The sequence below is a fragment of the Aphelocoma coerulescens genome, chromosome 1 (assembly GCF_041296385.1).
Source record: "Aphelocoma coerulescens isolate FSJ_1873_10779 chromosome 1, UR_Acoe_1.0, whole genome shotgun sequence".
NCBI lineage: Eukaryota > Metazoa > Chordata > Aves > Passeriformes > Corvidae > Aphelocoma > Aphelocoma coerulescens.
In genome coordinates this window covers 29,890,588-29,911,857 of record NC_091013.1, presented here as the reverse complement: position 1 = coordinate 29,911,857, position 21,270 = coordinate 29,890,588, and positions in this window count along the sequence as shown.

Sequence of the window (21,270 nt, the reverse complement as noted above, 5' to 3'; positions counted from 1 at the left end):
CTGCACTGCCTGTGTTGTTTGTGCCCTCCCTTCTCCATCCTACATGTTTAATGTCTGCGGCAGTACCGAGGCCTTGTCTGTTTGGGATGGTTGATTGACATCTGCTCTGCCGAGAGGAAGGAACTGGCAGCTATTGGCAGCACTGTCACGTTCATTTGCACACTTTATGAAGCAGCAGTGTGGCTACTAATACAAAAAGAAATCTTCTAAGCAGCATGACATCTCTTGGAATGGAATATTTGTCTTTACAAATGATTGCACTGCTGCCAGTACTTGACATGGTGCTCGCAAACATGTGTAATTGTTGGAAGTGTAATGATGATTATTTGCATATTTAATGTTCAAACAAGTACTGGAGAAGCAACTTAGACTAAACCTTTTATGGGGAGGATTTAAATATGTTCAGCATCAGCCTGATGAGTCCCAGAAAAGAGTCGGGGGTCTGAGAGGAGAGCTCACGAGCATGGTTGCTGTATTAAAGGGAGTTTAAGAAATCACCCTGGAATGCGACACTTTTATAGGTTTATTTTGAGACAGATTTCATATAAATTCCTCTCCCATTCATTTTAATTGCTCAAAATTATATTTAAACGTAATTATACGAAAATTTAGGAATGATCTACTTATCATGTGTCTGAAATCAGCCAAACAGCAAACTGAGGAAAGTAGATGTGCAAGCACATGTTTACCAGTAACATCAGTTTACAGAAAGCCTGCGCATGATGGCAATGGCACTCATTTTTAATCTTTGGCGTAAGTGTGAGGAGGGTGCAGGTCGTGGGAGAGAGGCTTACAAACCCTTTTTCCTGGGCTGGAAATGCAGCACCGAACGTTTGTGCTAGAAATCAGAGCCATGGCCAGCTTTCCTTCCTGTAGAAAGCACTCCTGTTTCTGCTTTAAAAAGAGACTTTTCACTTTCCTGTTCCACATTAATTTTTCCTCTTTTTTAAATCTCTTGACACAGAGACCTATTCAGCACACAGACCTTACATGCACACATGTGCATGCAGGCATGCACAGTTGCATGTATGAAGGGGAAAATATATTGCAAAAGGGGTCTCCAACACAGCAGAGAGAAACAATACTTTTTAAGGCAGTATTGTTCTCCTGGGATGGATACACTTTGGTTTTATCAGTGGAATAATTTCAGATAATACAGGTTCATGAATGGCAATTTAGCTCTTCACCTTAAGTGAAGATTTTCTTTAACTGAGGACTTCATTTCTGAACTACTTTTTTGACCTTAAGGAGAGGTCTTCTCCATTTGAAACTTTCCCTTTTTAAAATATTTATCTTAGCATTTAACTTTCATCTCCCCGCCTTACCCCAACTCTTCTTCCTTCCTACCTTTTCATCACTTTCCCTTTCTTTCTCTTTTTTGTGTGGTCTCAGTACCAAGAGATTTATAATCACCAAATCCTACATTGTTTGAGGGGCAGCACAATAAACTTGACTCAATTATCATGCTGTAAATTGATTTAAAAAAAAAATCTGATGGATGAATAGAGACTGAATATCTTTGTCTCTGACCCTGCCGTGTCATCAGCAATTCTCTGGCAGGACTCCCACTTGATTGACAATGCTGCTAATGAACACTGTCTCAGGCCACGTAATGATTTACCTGCCAGAACAAGGTTTGGCAATGCTACCTTTGCATAACCATCAAAAAATTAGTCCTTTAAAAACCAGATATATTGTCTTGAAACACGTAAGTGTCTGGAAATTAATAGAAAAGTGGAGGCATAAGATAAATACATGTCTGCTCATTAAGTTAATTAGGATTGTTTTGTTGCTTATCTTGTTCTAAAAGCACTCCCCCTCTATTTATTTTAGCCACCTGTTGTCTCATCCTCACAAGAAGCCAATATCATCCTTTATCTGACCAGCTCCTACCGTACTATTTACCTTGGCCAACAACTACTACAGAAAGTATTCAGCTGACTGTGATTGCAATCATTCTTCCCTACTGAATGTATGTTGAACTTCTGTATTTGTTTCTTTAATTTTTTTTCTCTCACTCTCAGACCATCTGCCTGCTCTGATTTGTCTTCTAAGAAGCTGTAGACCCAGAAAAGCTTGTCCTGCATCTCATACCAGCGTGCAGCTCATTGGCCTTCTAACTCTACCTCCAGATCCTAACCAATCCTACTCACCATACAAAGAGAGGGAAAATGCTATTTTTGCCAAGGTGTGAACGACTCCTTTGTTGACCACAGCTGTATACAACACCCACTAATCCCTGAGCAGGATTCGGGAAGAAGGGTATCTATGTTGCTTTGTCAGCAATAAAAAGGGTCTTTTACTTCTTCAGACATCACAAAACATCCAAACCCATGCTGGCTGGTTCAGTGAACACTACTCACTGGGTGTGCATCAGTATGTACTCCAGATAAACTTCCACAAAATGTAACTTACCTGAAGTACAGTCTTGCATTTTTGTAAGATGCTAATTGCTTGCCTAAAGAAATGAGAGTGAGGGTGGGGGCACTGGAGGGTGGCTAGGAAAAGTGATGTTAAAGAGAGGATGGGCTCATGAAAGAAACAGACTGCAAAGTTGAATTTAGTTCCTTATGAAATTCTTTGAAGAAGCAAAAGTATTTAAAAAACATATGACAATAATTAGCAGTATTTCTTTGGGGATTTGCTTGTTTGACCTTAGCCTTTTAATCTGTCAAAATATGCTAATAAGCCTGACAGACAGAAAGATAAAATACAGAGACAGATGAACTAACTGAGAAAACATCAGTACAATACTGAATATACTTGTGGAAAAAGAAAAGAAAAAGAGTGCAATTAAACATTACCTCAAGGCTTTGATGACGTGCTCACTATCATGGAAAAGTTGCTTTCAAATTGGAAGGAGTGTATACATGAGGTCACTAAGACTGTGGCTGGCATCTCAGATTGTTTTATTTTGAATAGAGAGACTTTTTTCTAAGTTCATTTTCAGTCTCAAATTTTAATCTAATGTATTAAAACAACACTTTCTGTACATTGCCCTTCTGCTGGGGATCACTGTGTACGTGACAATCCATAATTTTATGGCTTGAGAATCCTAGAGCTGTTGAACAGGCAGGCAAGAGGTTTCTTTTTGCTTGAACACCTGTGAAGAGGGTTGGTTTCCAATGGCAGTTTATTTTTTTTGTGTGAGACTGCTCAGGCTATCTGTGTGAAGCCAATGAGGATGATGGTCCCCAAAATAAATAGCCACTTTTAAGAACCAATCTATTCTTCATTCAAGGTGAGCTGCACAATAAGTAGTAACTCAACAGGAGTAAATGGCAACACATGAGTCAGTTCTTTTAGGACACAGGAAAAGGAGTTTAAATTTTCCTGATTTTATTTTTCATTTACAAAATAACTGATTCTGTCTTCTCACTATAAATACAAGGACTTTTGGTGGTACTACAATAAGGTCATATCATAACAGGCATTTAGTGGAGTGTTGCCTTTCCCTACATGTAAATCTTCTCAAGTCTTTCTGCTCAAAAAACTGAGAAAACTTCCTGATGGTGCTTTGTTTCTCATTGATACCACCTATCTCCAGACGATCAGAGAATCTTTGTCCAAAATCAAAAACATGAGGTTGTAATGGTCCTCAGTAAGATAGTCATTCTCACTTCCATTTCTAATAAGTTATAAAGAAGAGGTTAAAAAATTTCTCTGTGCTAATGTTCTCTCCACATCCTGGACCTGTTTCCTGATGGTGAAGATAAGAATTATTGGAAGCACAGAAATAAAACTTAGGCATACTTTCCCTTTCAGATATCCTGTTGCCATGAGCTCAAAACCAAGAAATTAAACCTAAATCAGGATGTAGACTTCTCTTTGCTGTGTGACTAAGTTGGGCAACTCACTTCCATGAAGTGAGACTGTGAAGGAGTTCTTCAAAATAAAATGTTTGCGCATTGTATATCAGTGTATCTTATTTCCTGACAGGACATCTGATACTCAGCTTTTCCATACAGCCAAATGAAACATGACATTTAAAACCCCCCCCCTTTTTTTTCCAATAAGTGAGTTACCCACCCCACTTAAGCTCCCTAAAAATATACAGAAAATGAAACACAGACATGTCTTAGCAGCCAGAAGTGTGTCTGAAATTACTGTCTTTGCAAAGCTTTTACACTTAGTCAACTTTATAATCACTTAAAGAGCTCATCCAAGACTGGATTTTTAAAAATGTAGCTAAGGGCTTTCTTCCTCTCTCTGAGCACAATTATAAGCCTAAACCAAATTAAATTTTAAAAAGAAGTGAACATGATCTGGCTGAAGGAGCTACCCGGGGCCTACTGTTAAGGAGCTGGGTGACCTGGCACATCCAGTGTCTTGCAAAGGTCCTCACACCTTGGTATAAGCGTGGTGATCCGCACAGTGCACGGAGCGTGGTTACGTCACTGCTTTTCTGCTTAAGCACCATAGCTTCGCTTATTGCTCCACTTTCACCAGCAGAACGTGACTCCTGCTTCTCGAAGCAAAGGCTCTGCTCAGGTGTCACCGGTGGGAAGGAGAGCCGACTTCCCAGCCAGGCTCTGCTGCGAGCAGCGGCAGATGTATCCCTCTCTTTGGATTATTCCCAGTAGCCACCTTGACACCCAGCCTTCCGAGACGTACGGGTGAGGAGTAGGCAGGAAGGCACCGTCAAGGACGAGCATCCCCCCTAGTCCCCATCCCTCCCAGACCCACCTCCGGCCGCCCCAGCCCTCGGGGCCCGGCAGCGGCTGCCCTGCGGCTCCCGGCGCTTCCCGGCCGCTGGAGGGGCCGCTGGAGGAGCCGCGGGGTCGGGAAGGGGCCGGCGGGCCGGGGGTGCGGGCCGGGGGAGGGGGAGCCGGGCCGGGCCGGGCCGGGGGCTGCGGGGCGGGGTAGCGGCGCCTTTTCTCCCCGGCGGCTCGGAGAGGTGGGCCGGGGCTTTCAGAGGGGCTGACAGATCTGAAGTTTTGGAGGCTGAATGAAAGAAACACTCAGCTAACAAAACAGTGCGCCACAGAAGAAGTTTCATCTGGTCTGGCCAAATCCCTCCTTTCTTTCCATCTTTTCTCTCCTAATAACAGCTGCCCTCTCATTCCCTGTTACTCCGCTGTGAAGAACAAAACCTCCCTCTGACTATCTGTTTTTCTTTTCTTCCCCAGAGTAGGTCTCATTACTGGTGATTAGCAGATGATTAAAACCAATTCAGCTTCCCCCAGTAGATATTTTCTCCCTGTTTGTGACTAACGCGTCAGTCTTCAATGAACGTGCTCCTAAGCTTATTAACGGGCTCAGAGGATTAGCTGCCACCGAGCGCCGCCGCTCCGATATTGTGATGCAGCGAGTGACATGGAACCATTTGCTGAGCACAGGCAGGGCCGCTGGGACCAAATATCTAAATCACAGTTTTAGTTTTCGTCTAGGGGGGGAAGGGGGAGGAAATCCCCACAATAATTACAAAAATCAAACGTTTGGCCAAGTCTGAAAATAGCCGTAAACTTAAAGGCAGGAGGACTGCCGTTTAGGAATAACAACCCGTCGCCCCACTCAAAAAATAAAACCCCAAGCCCGTCCCAACTAAAAAATATAGGAGGTTTCCTCACAGGGCGATTAGCTGATTTGAAGTCCAAAATGGACCGTTTTGGTCAGCCACCACTGCAAAACATACAGGCCCCTCTCGAGGTTGATATGCAAAGGCGTGGGTATGTATCACATCTCTCTATCTGCTGCCTGTATATTACTATGTAAAACCCCAGACTATAGCACTCTCAAATCGGAGATTAGAGCAGGATGCAAAATTAGAAGCTTCACTTTATCCCACCCATCCCTTTAAAAACGATCAAGCTTAAATAAAATTTAATAGCTAATAATAAAGGAAAAGAGGTCAAAATTATCTGCAGGTTTGAATTATGCAGTAAATTATCCCAGAGAAAAAGAAGAAACATCATGAAACAAGTTAAAGTAGGTTATGAAAAATATTTTTTAATTATATGCTTTCTATTATTTTATGCTTTCTATTTCTTCTAGTTTTTTAAGGATCATGGTATAGAATTGTGGCCAGCTTTATAAAATTGACCCTCTGAATTACACTTCACTAAACCGACATCATTTTAAGTAGCCCAGATAAATAAACTGATTTGTACTCACATTCCTTTTAAGGTCACATGAAACTCACAAATGACAAGAAAATCCATTGGAGTTTTAGGAGAATATCCTGATGAAAACACCCCTTCCCTTCAGGAACAGAATAGAAAAGAACAAATATTTTTCTAGAAATTTCCCATAAAGTGAAATTATAAAAGAAATATTGATTTCTGATCAGATGAAATATTTTATTTGGCATGATTTGTAAAATTTACTTTTCTTTGAATTTTCTTTGTTAATTTTTGCAAAAGTTTGTATTCATTTATTGTATATTATGTAAGCAAAAACGCGAGGGGTTTTAATCAAATTTCTCAATTCCTTAAAATCCTGACAATAAACACTATTTATAAGGGCACTTCCAGAATTCTGGAAAGTGTTTATCACAAAATTTATATTTTTCTGTACTGAGGATTGTTTCAGGGGAAGATTTTAGCATGACGAACTCTGGTGACTAAACAAAGAGTTAGAACCACAACTTTAAGCATCCAGCTTTGAAAACAAACCAAAAAAAACCCCAACCCAACTTTAAAAAGTTTAAATTAAAAAATCCTTACGAGGATTTTTTTTTCTCACTCCATTTTAAAATGCTTCAAAATAAAAGACTATCCCAAATAATTCTCTTTTCACATCTTCAAATTTCTTCCATTTATATTTTTCATTGTCACTTTCCAGTGCAGCTTAACTCTGAGTGTGCTGAAGCTTGAAATGTAGCTTCCGATTTATAATAGCGACAGGACATGCAGCAAATGTCAACAAATCCCCTGTCACCCAGGCAAGGAGGAAATGTGAGAGGTAAGGCAGAGTAGCCCTTCCTTGCTGCATAACACACACAAAAAAAACCCTCAGTGAAAAATAAAGAACTAAGATCCTGCTCATGAAAAGCTATTTGAGCCCATTAATATCAAACTAAAATCAGGAGAGGAGAGTGACACACGTTCAAAATTGCCAGTTATGCATACAATGCAGGTATAGACCTACGTGATTATTGATATGTACTTAACTTTAAAATTAAACTCCTCCACCACATACCTCCCTTTTCACAAAATTAAAGGAATTCCAACACACCAGACTGGCCATATTCTGAAAAAAAAGCACCCCATAAAACCCACATCACTGACCTCGAGTGACCTCAATAAATAAGTAACTGCTGAAGGATCAGCTCCCTTGTTGAGAAACAATAGACCCAAACTTCAGTGGAGCGCATGCAAGAAAATGTCACAGGAGGGTAGCACAGGATTTCAGAGCAGAAAGAAAGTTTGGGGAATAACAAGCACACACTGCAAGTTGCTGAAGTAACCTTTAGCAAAGGAAATTCTGCATTTGTCTTAAGTTTTAAAGCAGCAGGTATCCCCCCTCTCCTTGCCATTCTGTTAATAGAGTTGGGGAGGGAGATGTGATTGAAATACGTTGTATTCTTTGCCACCCACTCTTTTTTCCCAGTTTCTTATATGTCATTTTATAAATTTATTCACTGGCCAACAATGAATCATGCAAAACATAGCAGGCCACTTATTCTTTGCAAATTTTCTGTCACTGGTTTTTACTCTTTTTAATGTGATCAGTCACCTGAGTCACATTACAGGCTTATTTCTGGCTCCAGCTTGGAACAGAGTACCTGTAAGACAAGAGGGAAAGCTGCCTTTGATTGTGTCAAAAGGTCTATGAAATTAGGAGCTGATAGACTGGCTCATAAAAGAAATTTAAGAATATTTTAAATCTTTTCCTTTGGACTACTTCCTGCCTGAAAAATCCTTACTAGGAAAATGTGGATATTATGAGCAGGTTCATTCTTAAAATGGATTTTCTTCTTTTATCGTCAGGGACAGAATGTGATTTAGACAAATGGAGTGTGGCAGGGAGCTTTCTTGTGTCATTTGAGGCCTTGTCCATCTGTAAGTTGAGGCCAGTGCCTATGAAAAGCAGGGTTTGCCTGTCCATCATATATGCAGATTTGAACTCAATACCACAATTGTAAGAGAGGGAGTTAGTTCATCTTCAGAGGCTACCACCACTGAGCTGGATATTACCTCCTTAATCCCAGCTATGATAACAATCATGTGTTAGTTAAAACCACTTTCCTGGTTGCTTCACTTCTTTCTGAGACGAAAGAAGTGAAGAGATGATACAGGGAAACATATTCCATCTGCAGCCAGAACCAGACTGGCTGAGAGAGTAGTAAGCTCATGTAAAATTGACTTTTGAATGTTAATCTTAAAACATTCATGTCCTAGTTTAAGATATCTGACTTAAATTTAGGAGTGGCAAGCATAAAAACAGAGTTAGGAAGAGCCAGAGAGAGCAAGGTCTAGGCAGAGGACTAGTTCTAGCCCTCAGCAGTTGGTATTGTTACTAAAACACTGGGCAATACAGCAGGAGTGTTGTGCAGGCATCAACACTGGAGCCTTTACTCTTCCTCAAGTCTCTAGATTCAAAACCCAGATGATTATGCAGGAGTAGTATTTTCATCATCTTTTTTCATGGAAGGATGGACATGTCTGGGTAGGAGAGACTCCATTTTCTGATTCACTTTTGTGTTTACTCTGTCTCACATTCAGTCATATTTTTTTTCAGCAGGAAGCTATAAAGTTGTTGCTGACTTTGTATTCTGCTGTACCACAACACTGGATAGAGGGAAAGGAAAGCAAATGTGCAGAGTTGCCAGGAGACAGATTTATTCTGAACTTCAGCACCATGACACTTCCACCATGGCACTCCTCCCTTCTTCCTTCATTCCCTCACTCCAGGCATGAGACAGATAGACCAGATATCGCAGGAAATGACCAGCTCCTGTTTTGTACTAAAGCATTCAGTTCTGTTTAATTCTGAGCCGTTCACAGCCCCACAAAACAGTGTGAATGTTTTCAAAGAGTGGCTGTGAAATGGATGCAACATGGAAGATTCAAGTGGCAAATCTGCCTAGAAGCATCTGATCATTCTTTTCCTGCTTTCCTGCTTCCAAATGCATGTTTCTTCTTTGTGTTTAAAAGTAGCACTTGGAAAGAGGGAAAATAAATCAATCTGTTAATCTGTTTTTCTTGTGAAATAATATCTGTTTGCAAATGCTCTTAAATGTGGATTAGGAATGGGGCAGAACTGGTGTTCCCCATCCACACCTCTGCCACATTCAGAGGACTATCTGAAAACACATGCCACCATAAGAAATGTATCTTTAGGAAGCAGTTTTGATGTTTTTTTCTGATCTGAAGTTGAATCCTGACTTGTAGCATAGATGGGAATGTACACAGTCTGAACTGACTTACCATATCTTTAACTTTTTTCTATCCATCACTAGACTGCACTGATTTTAATCGGACCATGAAAAGGAAGAACCTGAAGAAGTTATGGAAAGCAATTAGTGATAGTAGAGCATTGATATGGTAGAATGAAAGAAATAAAAGCCCTATAATGAATACAAAAGCAATAAGAAGAGCCTTATATGTCTAGAGAAACCACATACAAAGGCACACAGAAACGTAGCCTACTAGGGTATAGGACAAGGGGCTACAGCACACTCATATCTTGAGGGTGGATCAGAGTTGTGGAAACCAGAGAATATTGGTCAGATACTGGAGAAAAGAATTATTTTAGTTGCAATTTCTAAAGAGCTTGAAAGGAGGACTACTTTACTGTAAGGAAAATGGATTCATACCAAGTACAGTTTTAATAGAATTGAATAGAACAGAATAGAATATTTCAGTTGGAAGGAACCTAAAGTGGTCATCTAGTTTTACTGCCTGACTGCTTCAGGACTGATCAAAAGTCAAAGCTGGTTATTAAGATCATTGTCCTATTGCTCCATTAACACTGATGCGCTTTGGGCATTGACCGCATCTCTATGAAGCCTATGCCATTTGTTAACACCCTCTTGGTAAGGAGACAGTTCCAAAGACTAAACCTCCTCTGGCACAGCTTAGAACCATTCCCACATGTCCTAACACTGGATAGCAGGGAGATCAGCACCTGTCTCCACCTCCTCAGAAAGCTGTAGAGAGCAATGTGGTCACTCTTCAGCCTTCTTTGCAACTGAGTCTACTTATAAATGTCATATAAGGCTATCTAAATAGGGAAGACCACAACTAATGTCAGTTTATAATGGCTTGTTTTTTTAATATGGTTCCTTCTGCCCACTCCCTAGTGAAGAGAGATCACATTCCTCAAGTTATTCTGATTATTCTGACTGCTTTAAAACAAAATATTTAATTTATATCCAATTTATGTTTTGAATCTCACATCTTTTAAAACTTTTTTAAAGGTCTACTTGCTTCAGAGCTCTTACTGGTTTAATCTACAGTTGTGAGTCACATTCCTCTGCTATTTTTGTTTACCATTTCTGTAAGTTTTGTTCTTAGATTCCCAGTCATTTTTTCCACATAGTTGTGAAAAACGCAATTCAGCCTTACAGCTATGCCATAGGTCTGGGTCTAGACTTTCCACTGCCTGGGAGAACATGCTAAGACTGACACTTGGATCTTACCTAGCTTAATTTCTTGCTTGATATAAAGAAAATTGCTCCTTCTCCAGTGTAGGGTCCTCTGTGGGCTGCTGGGTGGATATCTGCTCTGACATGGTTCTTCATTTTCCATGAATGGGGAAATCTTCTTTGTCATGGCCTTTGTCACGGGCTGCAGGCGAACCTTTGCTCCAGCACTGGGAGCACCTCCTCCCCCTCCTTTTTCAGCAATCTTGGTGTATGCGGGATTGTTTCTCTCACATTTTTTTTCTCACTCCTCTCCCTCACAGCTGTTGTGCAGCATTTCTTACCCTTTCTTAAATGTAAGGATTTACCAGCATCACTGATGGACTAAACTTTGGACGACAGGGAATCCATTTTGGAGCCATTTGGCCTCTCAGAGGCAACACCTGCAGATCACCCACTACTAAATCCTTGCCATGTAATTACGCTGTAATGTGGCAGCAATGTGCTGGCTTACATGATTGGCAAACTTATGCTAACTGAATAATTATGCAGGTTAGAATGAAGTCATGGTGTAGGTGTATGTGAATGTCACAGTGCAGGTGCTTTGGATCCATGTCTGAGATATGACCCTGAAAGGTCAAGAAAGAACTTAATTTTTTTTTAATGAAAGTCTACCTAAAATGTGTCAGGAAGAGCTGAGAGTATAAGTCTGCAATACGAGCAGAAGACAATGCCTGTGAATGTAAGACAATCTCTTCACAAATATAATACATCTCCAAAGAGACATTTATCTACAGCTCTTAGGAGCTGTGTCTGGATCTTAGGAGCTGTGTCTGGATCTTAGGAGCTGTTCACACATTCAGGGAGGGTCGAAAAGGTTTCTTGCACAGAGAAGACAGAAGCCTAGGATGGAGGTGTTACAGTGCAGGTACTGCAACACGTATCAAACAACGAGGCCCGTAGAAAAGAAATATATATGGACAGATTCTTGCTAGATGTTTCAGAGATGTTTATTTCTCCAGCTGCATGGCCGGGGTCTCTGCCAAGGAACTGTGGCAATCACGGGACCCGAGGGTCTTTGCCCGCCCAAGGGAACACAAACCAACCAATGGGGAACGAGGCTGACCAGGGGCCGGGAAACCCCGTGTCTCCCCTCCAGGGCCCCTCTTCCAGGGCTACATGGCAGGGGGGAAGGGACCCTGACATGGAGGTATGTCATCTTCAGTCTTATTACAATGGCTATTGCAAAATATTTGTGTTTTTACACATCTGCTTTCTCTACTTGATTTGGCTGCAGTTGCCTCTGATGTTGTTATCATCAAACACAATTTTTCCTTTCTCTCCTTTGCTAACAGTAACTTCAAAACTATAGAGGGTTTTAAGTTAATAAATACATAAATTAATAAAGCCCCAACTTCAAGCAACACTCTTCAACTCTTCAGTATGATATTAGAAAAGAAGTTGTTTTTAAGAGGGTTGTAAATATAACACTCAAAATAGTAGATGTCATGAATTCTTATAAAGAAACTTTCGACTTCCCCAAATTTCCTGACAGTTAAGATGTCCTCATGCTGATTCACAAACTTCAAATTTTTCCTGGTTCTAATGAAGAGAATTCTTAGTCTAACACATTCAGGACAAATTTGGATAATTTTAGTTTCCTAGTATTTTTAACTTGTCCTTCTAGAAGCTGATCTATCATGTGCAGACTTTCTTCTTCATAGATGGTATAGCTGGAATGATAGCAATCTTGCTTAATTGCTTTCCTTTCCATCTTGACACAGAGTCATAGAATCATAGAGTATTCTGAGTTTGAAAGAACCCACAAGTATCATCAATTCTAATTCCGGGCCATGGACAGGACAATCCCAAAAATGACTCCATTTGCCTTAGAGCATTGTCGAAATGTTTCTTGAACTCTGTCAGGCTTTGTGCTGTGACCACTTCCCTGGGGACCCTGTTCCAGTGCCCAACCACCCTCTGGGTGAGGAACCTTTTTCTAATATCCAACCTAACCCTAACAGCTTTATGCTGTTCCCTTGAGTTCTATTGCTGGTCACTGTACAGGAGAGATAGATGCCTGTCTTTCTGCTTCTCATCATGAGGAAGCTGAAACTGGCTGTGCTGTTTCTTTTCATTCTTTCTCCTCCTCTTTTCTGCATGGTACAGGTTGTTTTATTTTTTTGTAAATTTTGAAGGTAAAATTATCTCATCACCCCTTTTCTTGTAATAAATCCTTAATGAAGGTCTCACATGTTGAGATATGAATGTAGGTAAAAATGCAAAACCCACAGAAAGAATAGTTTTTAGAGATAAAAATTCTTCATGTACAGCACCATATGAAAGGAATATACAGAAGGCAAGTGCTCCATAATTTCCTGTTTTCCTTTCTTAAGGAAAAACTACAACTGTGTCTGAAAAACTAAAGAGAAATATGTTATGTAGAAAATCATCCAATAAAGTAACAGACTTCTGAATTTGATAGGGTACTTTGATAGTGATGAGAAGAGCAGGAACTTGAAAGAAACAAGAAAGGAATGCAAAAAGGAAGAGAAATGGAAGCAGGAGAACAGTGTAGTCAATGTAAGGTTAAACAGAGAAGAAAATGAGACTGAAGACAATCAGAGAATGGTGACCGAGTTACTTTCAGAGGAATTTCATAGCACTGAGAGATGAGACAGCAAAACATGACTGAGTTCTAAGAGACTATTTTAGACCTGAAAGGTCATGTTTCAGCTGCCAAGAACTTGTTCTCAGTTACTCTGAGCTGTACAATATACTGTTCCATTTCTTGGAGAGAAACCAAAGAAACCCAAATTATCAGCAGCCACCTGATCTGCAGTGCTAGAGACATGAGAAATTCATTAACAATTTCATAAGGTGGATGAGAGAAAATATTTTCCAAGTAGTGCTTGCCTGATTTTCAGTGACATTTACGCATACCATGTGTCTGCTTTTTCAACCCTACTGAACTCCAGTAAAGGTGAAAAAAAGGGAATCAGTCCAAATAAACAAGAGTCCTTCTCTAGCTCTGTGTACCAAACAGAAAAATCCAGAATAACTTCAGCTGTACAGTGGTGTGGATGCTTTAATCCAAATGATTTGATTATTTGGTTTGCCCTTATTGAAAGAAGGCACATTTAAAAGAAATATTGGCATTGCACACTACATCCAGTGTACGTGTCCGTGAGTATTCTGCCCTGTCTATACAATAAATGACAACAGAATATTATCCTATTTTGGTAATACATTCACAGGCTGTGTCTGATCAGTTGGACTTGAACAGTTCAGGAAGCACTTTTCTTCAAACCTCATTGTTACTCTAGCAGTTCTTTCAATGTTGATAGCCCTGAGGGATATAATAAAATTAATTTCTTCACAAACCTCAATGACCACTTCATCAAAAATTGGTTTTCCCCTCTCTGCTTGTTGGGTTACTGACTGCCCATATAGCAGCATTCTTTTGGATAACAAACAGCAAAAAGGAGCATATGGAATTTCTCAGATGGGTAAGTTGCAACTCCATGGCTGGGACAGAGTCCTCTAATGTCTTAATGGATGTGCATTTGTTTAATGAGATGATTCTGTACTTACTGCTATATTTCCAGTGCAATTGGCTCCTTCTAAAGCGAACTTGCATTCTTGGCTCCAGAAGGTGATATGCAATGGGGTGATTTGTCAGCTTAAATTCAGGCTGCAGCTACTTTACTCTTGTCTAGTAGTTCATTCTGTAGCGCTGGCACTGCTAGAATGATGTTGGGTTTTTGTTTTCTGTGACCTCAGAACTGATTTTTCCACTAGTTTCTGAGGCATCTGTGAAGCAGCATAACATAGAAAAAACTGCGTTCTCAAAAACAGCTGTATTTCTACATTTCAGCAGTAGCCACACAGAAGCTTGATGCCTACACAAATAGTTTCACCCTATTGCATAGTAAGTTTTAGGCAAAGAATTCCATGATTCAAGCATATTTCCTTTTACATCCCAAGACAAGTTTTCCCGAGCCACTCTACCAGTTGGATGGTAAAGCAGCGTACTGTCTTTTGTGAAGATATGAATTCCTGCCTAGTTGTGTCAGATATGATCAGTTATCTGTTTTGCTTGACACTGATACAGAACAGTGCTAACAGACACATAGGGTGTGACATCAAGCTGATAATATCAATGAGGTTTCAGGGTAGGCCCTGAAGATCAACTCTTTGAGTTTTATGGAACAGAGAAAGAGGAAGGAGAATGCAGATGTATTTTCAGAGTAAGACATTAATCCCTGCAAGCTTGTTAATGGAACTAGTTCCCATGCACCAATGTCACAGATGGGTAATGCCAGAGAAATGGCAGGCACAATGTGATGAGTAGTGCATCAAACAGGAGTGAGCAGGGTCATACCAATAGCTCACTTCCGGGCAAAGCAGAGGGAAAAACTGGATGAAGAGACTAGATGCTCATGCAAATCACATTCAGGGAGCAGCATAGCACCAGTTACTTTCCATTGCCTTAATTTACCACAACCGTGGGTGTTCACTGTAGCTGCCTTGAAGAAAACAGCTTGTGTAAACATCTACACTGTGGGCTACCTTACACTTTGGGTGTCAGCCTCACCATGTGGCTCTCAAAGACATGAGGGACTGCAGTGTGGGTAGTGGAAAGGAGTAAAATGGATGAGTGCAGATTAAGGTTTCAAAGAAGACAAGATCAGTCATCTCAATAGCCATTTGTTTCACATCTTTACCACTTTTGTCACAGCAATACTATCAGAACAGACAAATGTTAATTTCTCTAATATTCTCTTTCAGGCTCAAAAATGAATATTATGAGGGACAAAGACTCAAATAAGTTAGAGTAATTTCCTGAATTGCAGAGCAACCAGAGCAGGAAGCAGTAGATAAATGCTGGTTAACAATGATTCTTAGGTATCACCACTGGCCTTAAACACACCAACTATTAAGCACTAAATGTCAGCTCAATTCAGAGCCACATGACTGGTTTTGTAAGTGATGTGCCGAACCCAAAAAGATAGGCAAAGTTTTTAGACTGGGCACAGTTGATTCTGGGTGTGACTTCTGAATTTGATCCACATATTGATATTCTAAAGTGGCTCCGTTTATGAGCCTGAGTCAGTGATGCCCTGAGGATCTTTGTACTATGGAATATCCTTAGGCTTCAAAGAATCACAGCATGGGTCAGGTTGGAAGGGACCACCGTGGGTCATCTGGTCTGAACGGCTCAAGCAGTGTCGTCCCAGAGCACAGGACACAGGATAGCATCCAGATAGTTCTTGAGTATCTCCAGTGAGGGAAACTTCAAAACGTCTCTGGGCAATCTGTTCCAGTGCACAAAACTCTTCAAGGCTGTTCTAGTGTGTCTCTTCCAGGCTTCCAGGTGAACTTGCTAAGCATTTTGAGCTATGCAATATCAAAATGAATAATAACAAAACAAAACAGAAAAAAAGGGCCTCAGAGAAACAGTGCTAGGATTGAAATATTTATATTTTATGTCCAGATTGCAAAGTGGAGCAGGAAGACCAAATTTTCACTCAGATGAGTCTTGATCTCCTCCCATGGTTACGTTGACACTTTTGCTTCATCATAAGCAGTTTCACATGTGGTTGTGGTGCATTTGCCAGTAATAATGGTAGGTGCAACCTATAACCTATGTTATTTGCACTCTTCTGAAAACCCAAGTAAGTTCATCAGGATACTCCAATACCATTAATCTGATAAAACTTCTGGCTAGTGCTTCATCTATCTAAATTATGTAGTGACATTTAACTGAAGCTAATGGCTCCATGGTAGTCAAGACAATGGTTTCAGTGCAATAAGTCTCCATAATGAGAAATACTTGAACCTCATAAATGTGATAAAAATACATGAAAAAAATTATTTGGAGGAAAAATTCTTTAATAAATCGTCTATCTGACAATGTCACAAGGCCTTTTTGCAATATTACTGCATTTAACTCAGGTGACAGCAACTATGCCACCAAAAGGAGGCACAATATTTGTACATGTATGAAAATATACATGCAGAGTATATTCAAGGCAAGAAAGAAATCCAACAAACCTTCATTTGTTAATTCCAGTCCTTGAGTTTTGTTAAAATATTAAACATACTTATTTGAATTATTTTCCTGTTCTGGAAAAAGAACATGAGAAGGCATCTTCAGAAATGTATTTTATTCTGATAAAAAGTTAAATGACGTAGCACTGGATCTGTCTGACAGTCTCATGTATACTACAGAAACACAGCTACAAAATTAGATAATGTAAGTTAGGCTGCACACCAAACCTGTCCTGCTACAGTCCAAATGAGGTTATTGACTCAGAGAAGGAGTCATTGATAAAACAATTATTACCAGCAGCCAGATGTGTGATAGCTCATTTTTGGAAATGGACAGATGCCCCAGCATTAATGTCCTGGAGATATCAAACATAAGAAATTCTTTGAATAGAACCAAAATGACAAGCAGCCTTATATCAGAATCTAGTTGATTTAACATGTAACATTTCCTTGGAACCATAACAGAATAAACACATGACTAAGAGGCCAAATAAGCACAAATGAATATTTTAAAAGTGACAAATTTGCTATGCATTAGTCAGGTTGTCCAGAAACTTAATGTATTCCAGTAAAGATTTATTTATTTTTTTAAGCTACCAGGACATAATGTACTCAAAAGTTAGGTGCATAATTTCAGGTACATTCCATTTATTTCCATTCATTGCACATCCTTATTAGAAAACTCTGCCATCTGAATATTATACTGCTGTGCCAAATGTGCAATTCTATAAATCAGCCAGTGAGAGAGGGTGCCAGCCCTTCCTGATGATAAATACAGTAGCAGAAATCTACTTTGTTTTGTAGCATGTAAGACTGATTAATCCAAAGCTGTTTGCAAACTTCATTTCATATAGGATACCCCCACCCTTACAATCAGATTAACAAATCAAAGGTACATTCAGACTTGGAGACAGGTTGCCACTTAAGTATTTCAGATACTCGGGCATTTGGTTAAACTAAGCTTGGATTAACAAGGTCTGACTATTTAAAGGGAGTTATGTTTAGGGGTTCTCTGTCTCCACTGATTTTAAATGCTGTGCTCATGGGGTAGTGCCGTCCAGTCTTAAGAGCTTACAGAGCTTTACAGCCTCCCTGCAAGCTTCATGAGCTTAACTGAAGATAAGTATACACAAACTCACCTTCCTAGAAAGACCTCTATTTATGTGAGGGGGGAAAAAACCCAAACAAATCTCTTTATGCAGGGACTAAGCTGCATCTTTCCTGTCATCATTTATACTTATTTTTGTGTAGTGGAATTTATTAGACTAAACCCCTTAATCATGTGGAATAGATGAAAGTGGAATCATTCAACACTGTCACCTTTTGTTGTCACTTGAGACTCTCCAGGAGGAGATAGAGCTTGATCGAATTATTTGTTAGGAGCAAGTCATGCCAACCAGTTTTGCCTGAGTGGAAAGTGAATCTGTGAGGGTCTGGGTCAAAGCCCTTCTCTGCCTTTCTTTTGTAAATTTAAAAATACAAAGACAGAACTTCTCTAGCTGATATTCCCAACAGTGTTCCCTTACTACTTGGAAATGTCTGACCTTGTAACATAGACAGACCAGACTTGCAAAGGAGAAGTGAAGAGATGAGCAGCATCTCATCTCACAGGGAGAACCTGAGTGCACTCACCATTGAGAAAAGGAGGCCATTGGAGGCCATATTCTTTAAGGATTTATGGTGGTGTCGTGTAAGGATTATTGAACAATGGTTCAATGACATTGCTGCACTGAAGGTTTTCTTGTGCTGGATTTGTCTGCAGTAGAATTAATTTTCTTCCCAGTGGTTAGCATGGGGCTCTGTTTTGAACCCAGGGCTGATAATATAGAGATGTTTTTGTTATGCTCACCCAGGGCCAAGCCCTTTTCTGCTTTTCACACTGCCATGCTGGTGAGGAGACTGGGGCCCATGGGAACTGACCCCAGCTGACCAGAGGAATATTCTGAAACCTGTGACATCATTCTCAGTGTACAGGGGGATGTATACAGAGAAAGGGGCATGTTTGGAGCAACGCCGTTTGTCTTCCCAAGTAATTGTTGCTCATGATGGGGCCCTGCTCTCCTGGAGATGGCTGAACACCTGCCTGCTCATGGGAAGCAGTGAATTAATTCCTTGGTTTTCTCTGCTTGTGTATGAGGCTTTTCCTTTCCCTATTAAGCTGTCGTTATCTCTACCCATGAGATTTCCAGCTTTTACCCTTTTGATTCTCTCTCCAATCCCACTGGTGGGGGGCAGTGGCTGAGTGGCTGTGTGAGGCTTTGTGGATATCTGGAATTAAACCACAGGTATATAGGAGCCGATGCTGGGTAGAGGAGAGAAACAGAAACATGGACATGAAGCAGGAACTGTGGAAAAGGTTTCTATGGTATAGTTGTATTAGTGTTGGCTTACATTCAGCCACTTAGCAAGAAAGCCTTCACTTATATACAGCTGTGTTGTTATAGGTAACTATATGTATTGTATATCCAATCACTTCTAAGGAATAGACACCTTTAGCATTTTACTTTGTTCAGCTGTTTCGTATCATAATAAAGGTTTGATATCCATTACACAGCAATAAAAATGCATTGTCAGAGCTTCTTTTTCATTTATTTATTTATTTATTTATTTATTTAATATTTTTTATTTACACTTTTAAAAGAAGATTGTCCTCCGGAAGTGTCGAAGTGTCCTAATGAAGGCAGGAAAGCTGCAAGTGAGCCACAACTGATGCAAGATGATGAAGTTCCATTTGGAGATTAAGAATATGCTCACATCAGATATTGTGTCAGGTGATTCTTCCCACATGTTCTCTCTCAAAACTATCTGCCTCTGGATAGGGACATTCAAATTGCCATGCATTGGTCAGAAATGAGCTATCCTGTGGCTGTATAGCTAACTGAAATTCAGCACAATTTAGTGTTATTTGCAAGTAATTGCTCCCTAGTCAGTCAATAATTTACATATTGACAGTTCAGGAGAATGTTTGTTATATAAAATAAAGAGTTTTCTTAAAAATATGCTTATGAATTGTTTAATTTACGACCCTTACTAATGAAGAAATGAAGGGTCAGGAGGGAAAAGGGGGGGAGAAAAGGTCTCAGGAATATTAGGAAACAATTTCTTCTACAGGAATAAATATAAACGGTTTTAGTCTGCTATAATTTGGAGACTGTCTTTTCATTCTCTGCCCTGCCTTAGTTTAAATAAAGAAAACACAATATGATATCATGTAAGAACAGGTGAATATTTATTTATTATTTTCTTTTACTAAAGTGAAAGTAACACTTATGATAGGTTTAATTGAAATCCAAGTTGCTTTTATTCCCTTCTCCCAAATCTATATTTTACGTGTGAAGGTACTTTACATTTCTGAAATTAGAGAAGATTTAGAGATATCTCAGCAAAAGAAAGTGTGAGTGATAGGAAGGCTGGGTGGCCTATACCTGGTAGTTAATCTCTGGTCCCCTTCCAAAAATGTTTTGTCTTTTTTGCGTATGAAGAGGTTGAGGAGGATTGTCAAGAGGCCAAATCCTACTATAGCTTCCTTTCTAAATTATTCCTGAAATCTTGTCACTTCTATTTAATGGAGAAAGAGCTACTGTGGGATGTGTATGGTCTGCCTTTACATAGTACATCCTGCAGGGTCATGCTTTCATTTGTATCAAAACTATTTACTATCATCTGAAATTTTGATTTTTGCCTCAAGAAATGAAAATTTTCAAATGTAATTACCTCTGAACCCAACAGAGTTAAGAAAGGAACCAATAATTTATTTTATTCACTGTGAAGGCTATTTTAGGTTCTTGACTACTGCATGGATGTTTTCTGTAGCATCAGTGTTAGCACTGTTTCCATTCCTCACCATTCATCTGCAAAAGCCCCACATATCTGACTCACTTGCCCTTTTTTAGTGTGACTTCAGTGGATAATTTTGCAAGTCACAAAATCTGTTCTGTGACAAGGAGAGTACCAAAGTCTGTGTCTTCTAACAGGATCTGTCGAAATCAGAAAACCCTGTTCCACTTAGGTTCATGGCTGGACCGACCTCTCCTGGCATGCATTCCTTGTCTTTCCCTCTCACTTATATTTATATAAACAGTCTCAGTGAAGAAACCTACACATGCAAACACTGACAATTTGGTCTATTTAAAATTCAGTGCCTAATAAAGTTCAAAATAGTATGCTGCCCTAGGGGCTTGTTAGCAATGCACAGGTGTGACACAGGTCTCCCTTCCTTTCTTGGACTCCAAGTTAACACTTAAATGATGATTAAAACAAAACGGATACAAACCAGAGCCAGTTGCAGTTGTTCTGATTAACATTAACAGTTGTTATACAAACAATTAGTAGGAAAAGACTACAACATCAGTTCTGTTGGCAGGAGAAGGCACAGTCATGGCCAATCCAATCCAATTAAACCATGTCTCCAGTATTCAGATGAACAGCAAAAGTGAAAATCAGAATATATCAATACATTGTCTTCTTCAAGACACTGAGATGCAGAGGAGATCCCAGGAGATTCAGAGGGCACTATGAGGAAGAAAGGAGATGTGGTGAGGAAAAAAACCTATAGATTGAGATGAGTGCTGTGAAGCTAAGATATGTTAGAGAATTAACATGGGTCCCTCATCATTTGTGTAGTAACATCTGAAATGTCTGTCCCAGAAGAAATTTTGAAATTTCAGAATTATTTTCAGCCAGAATAA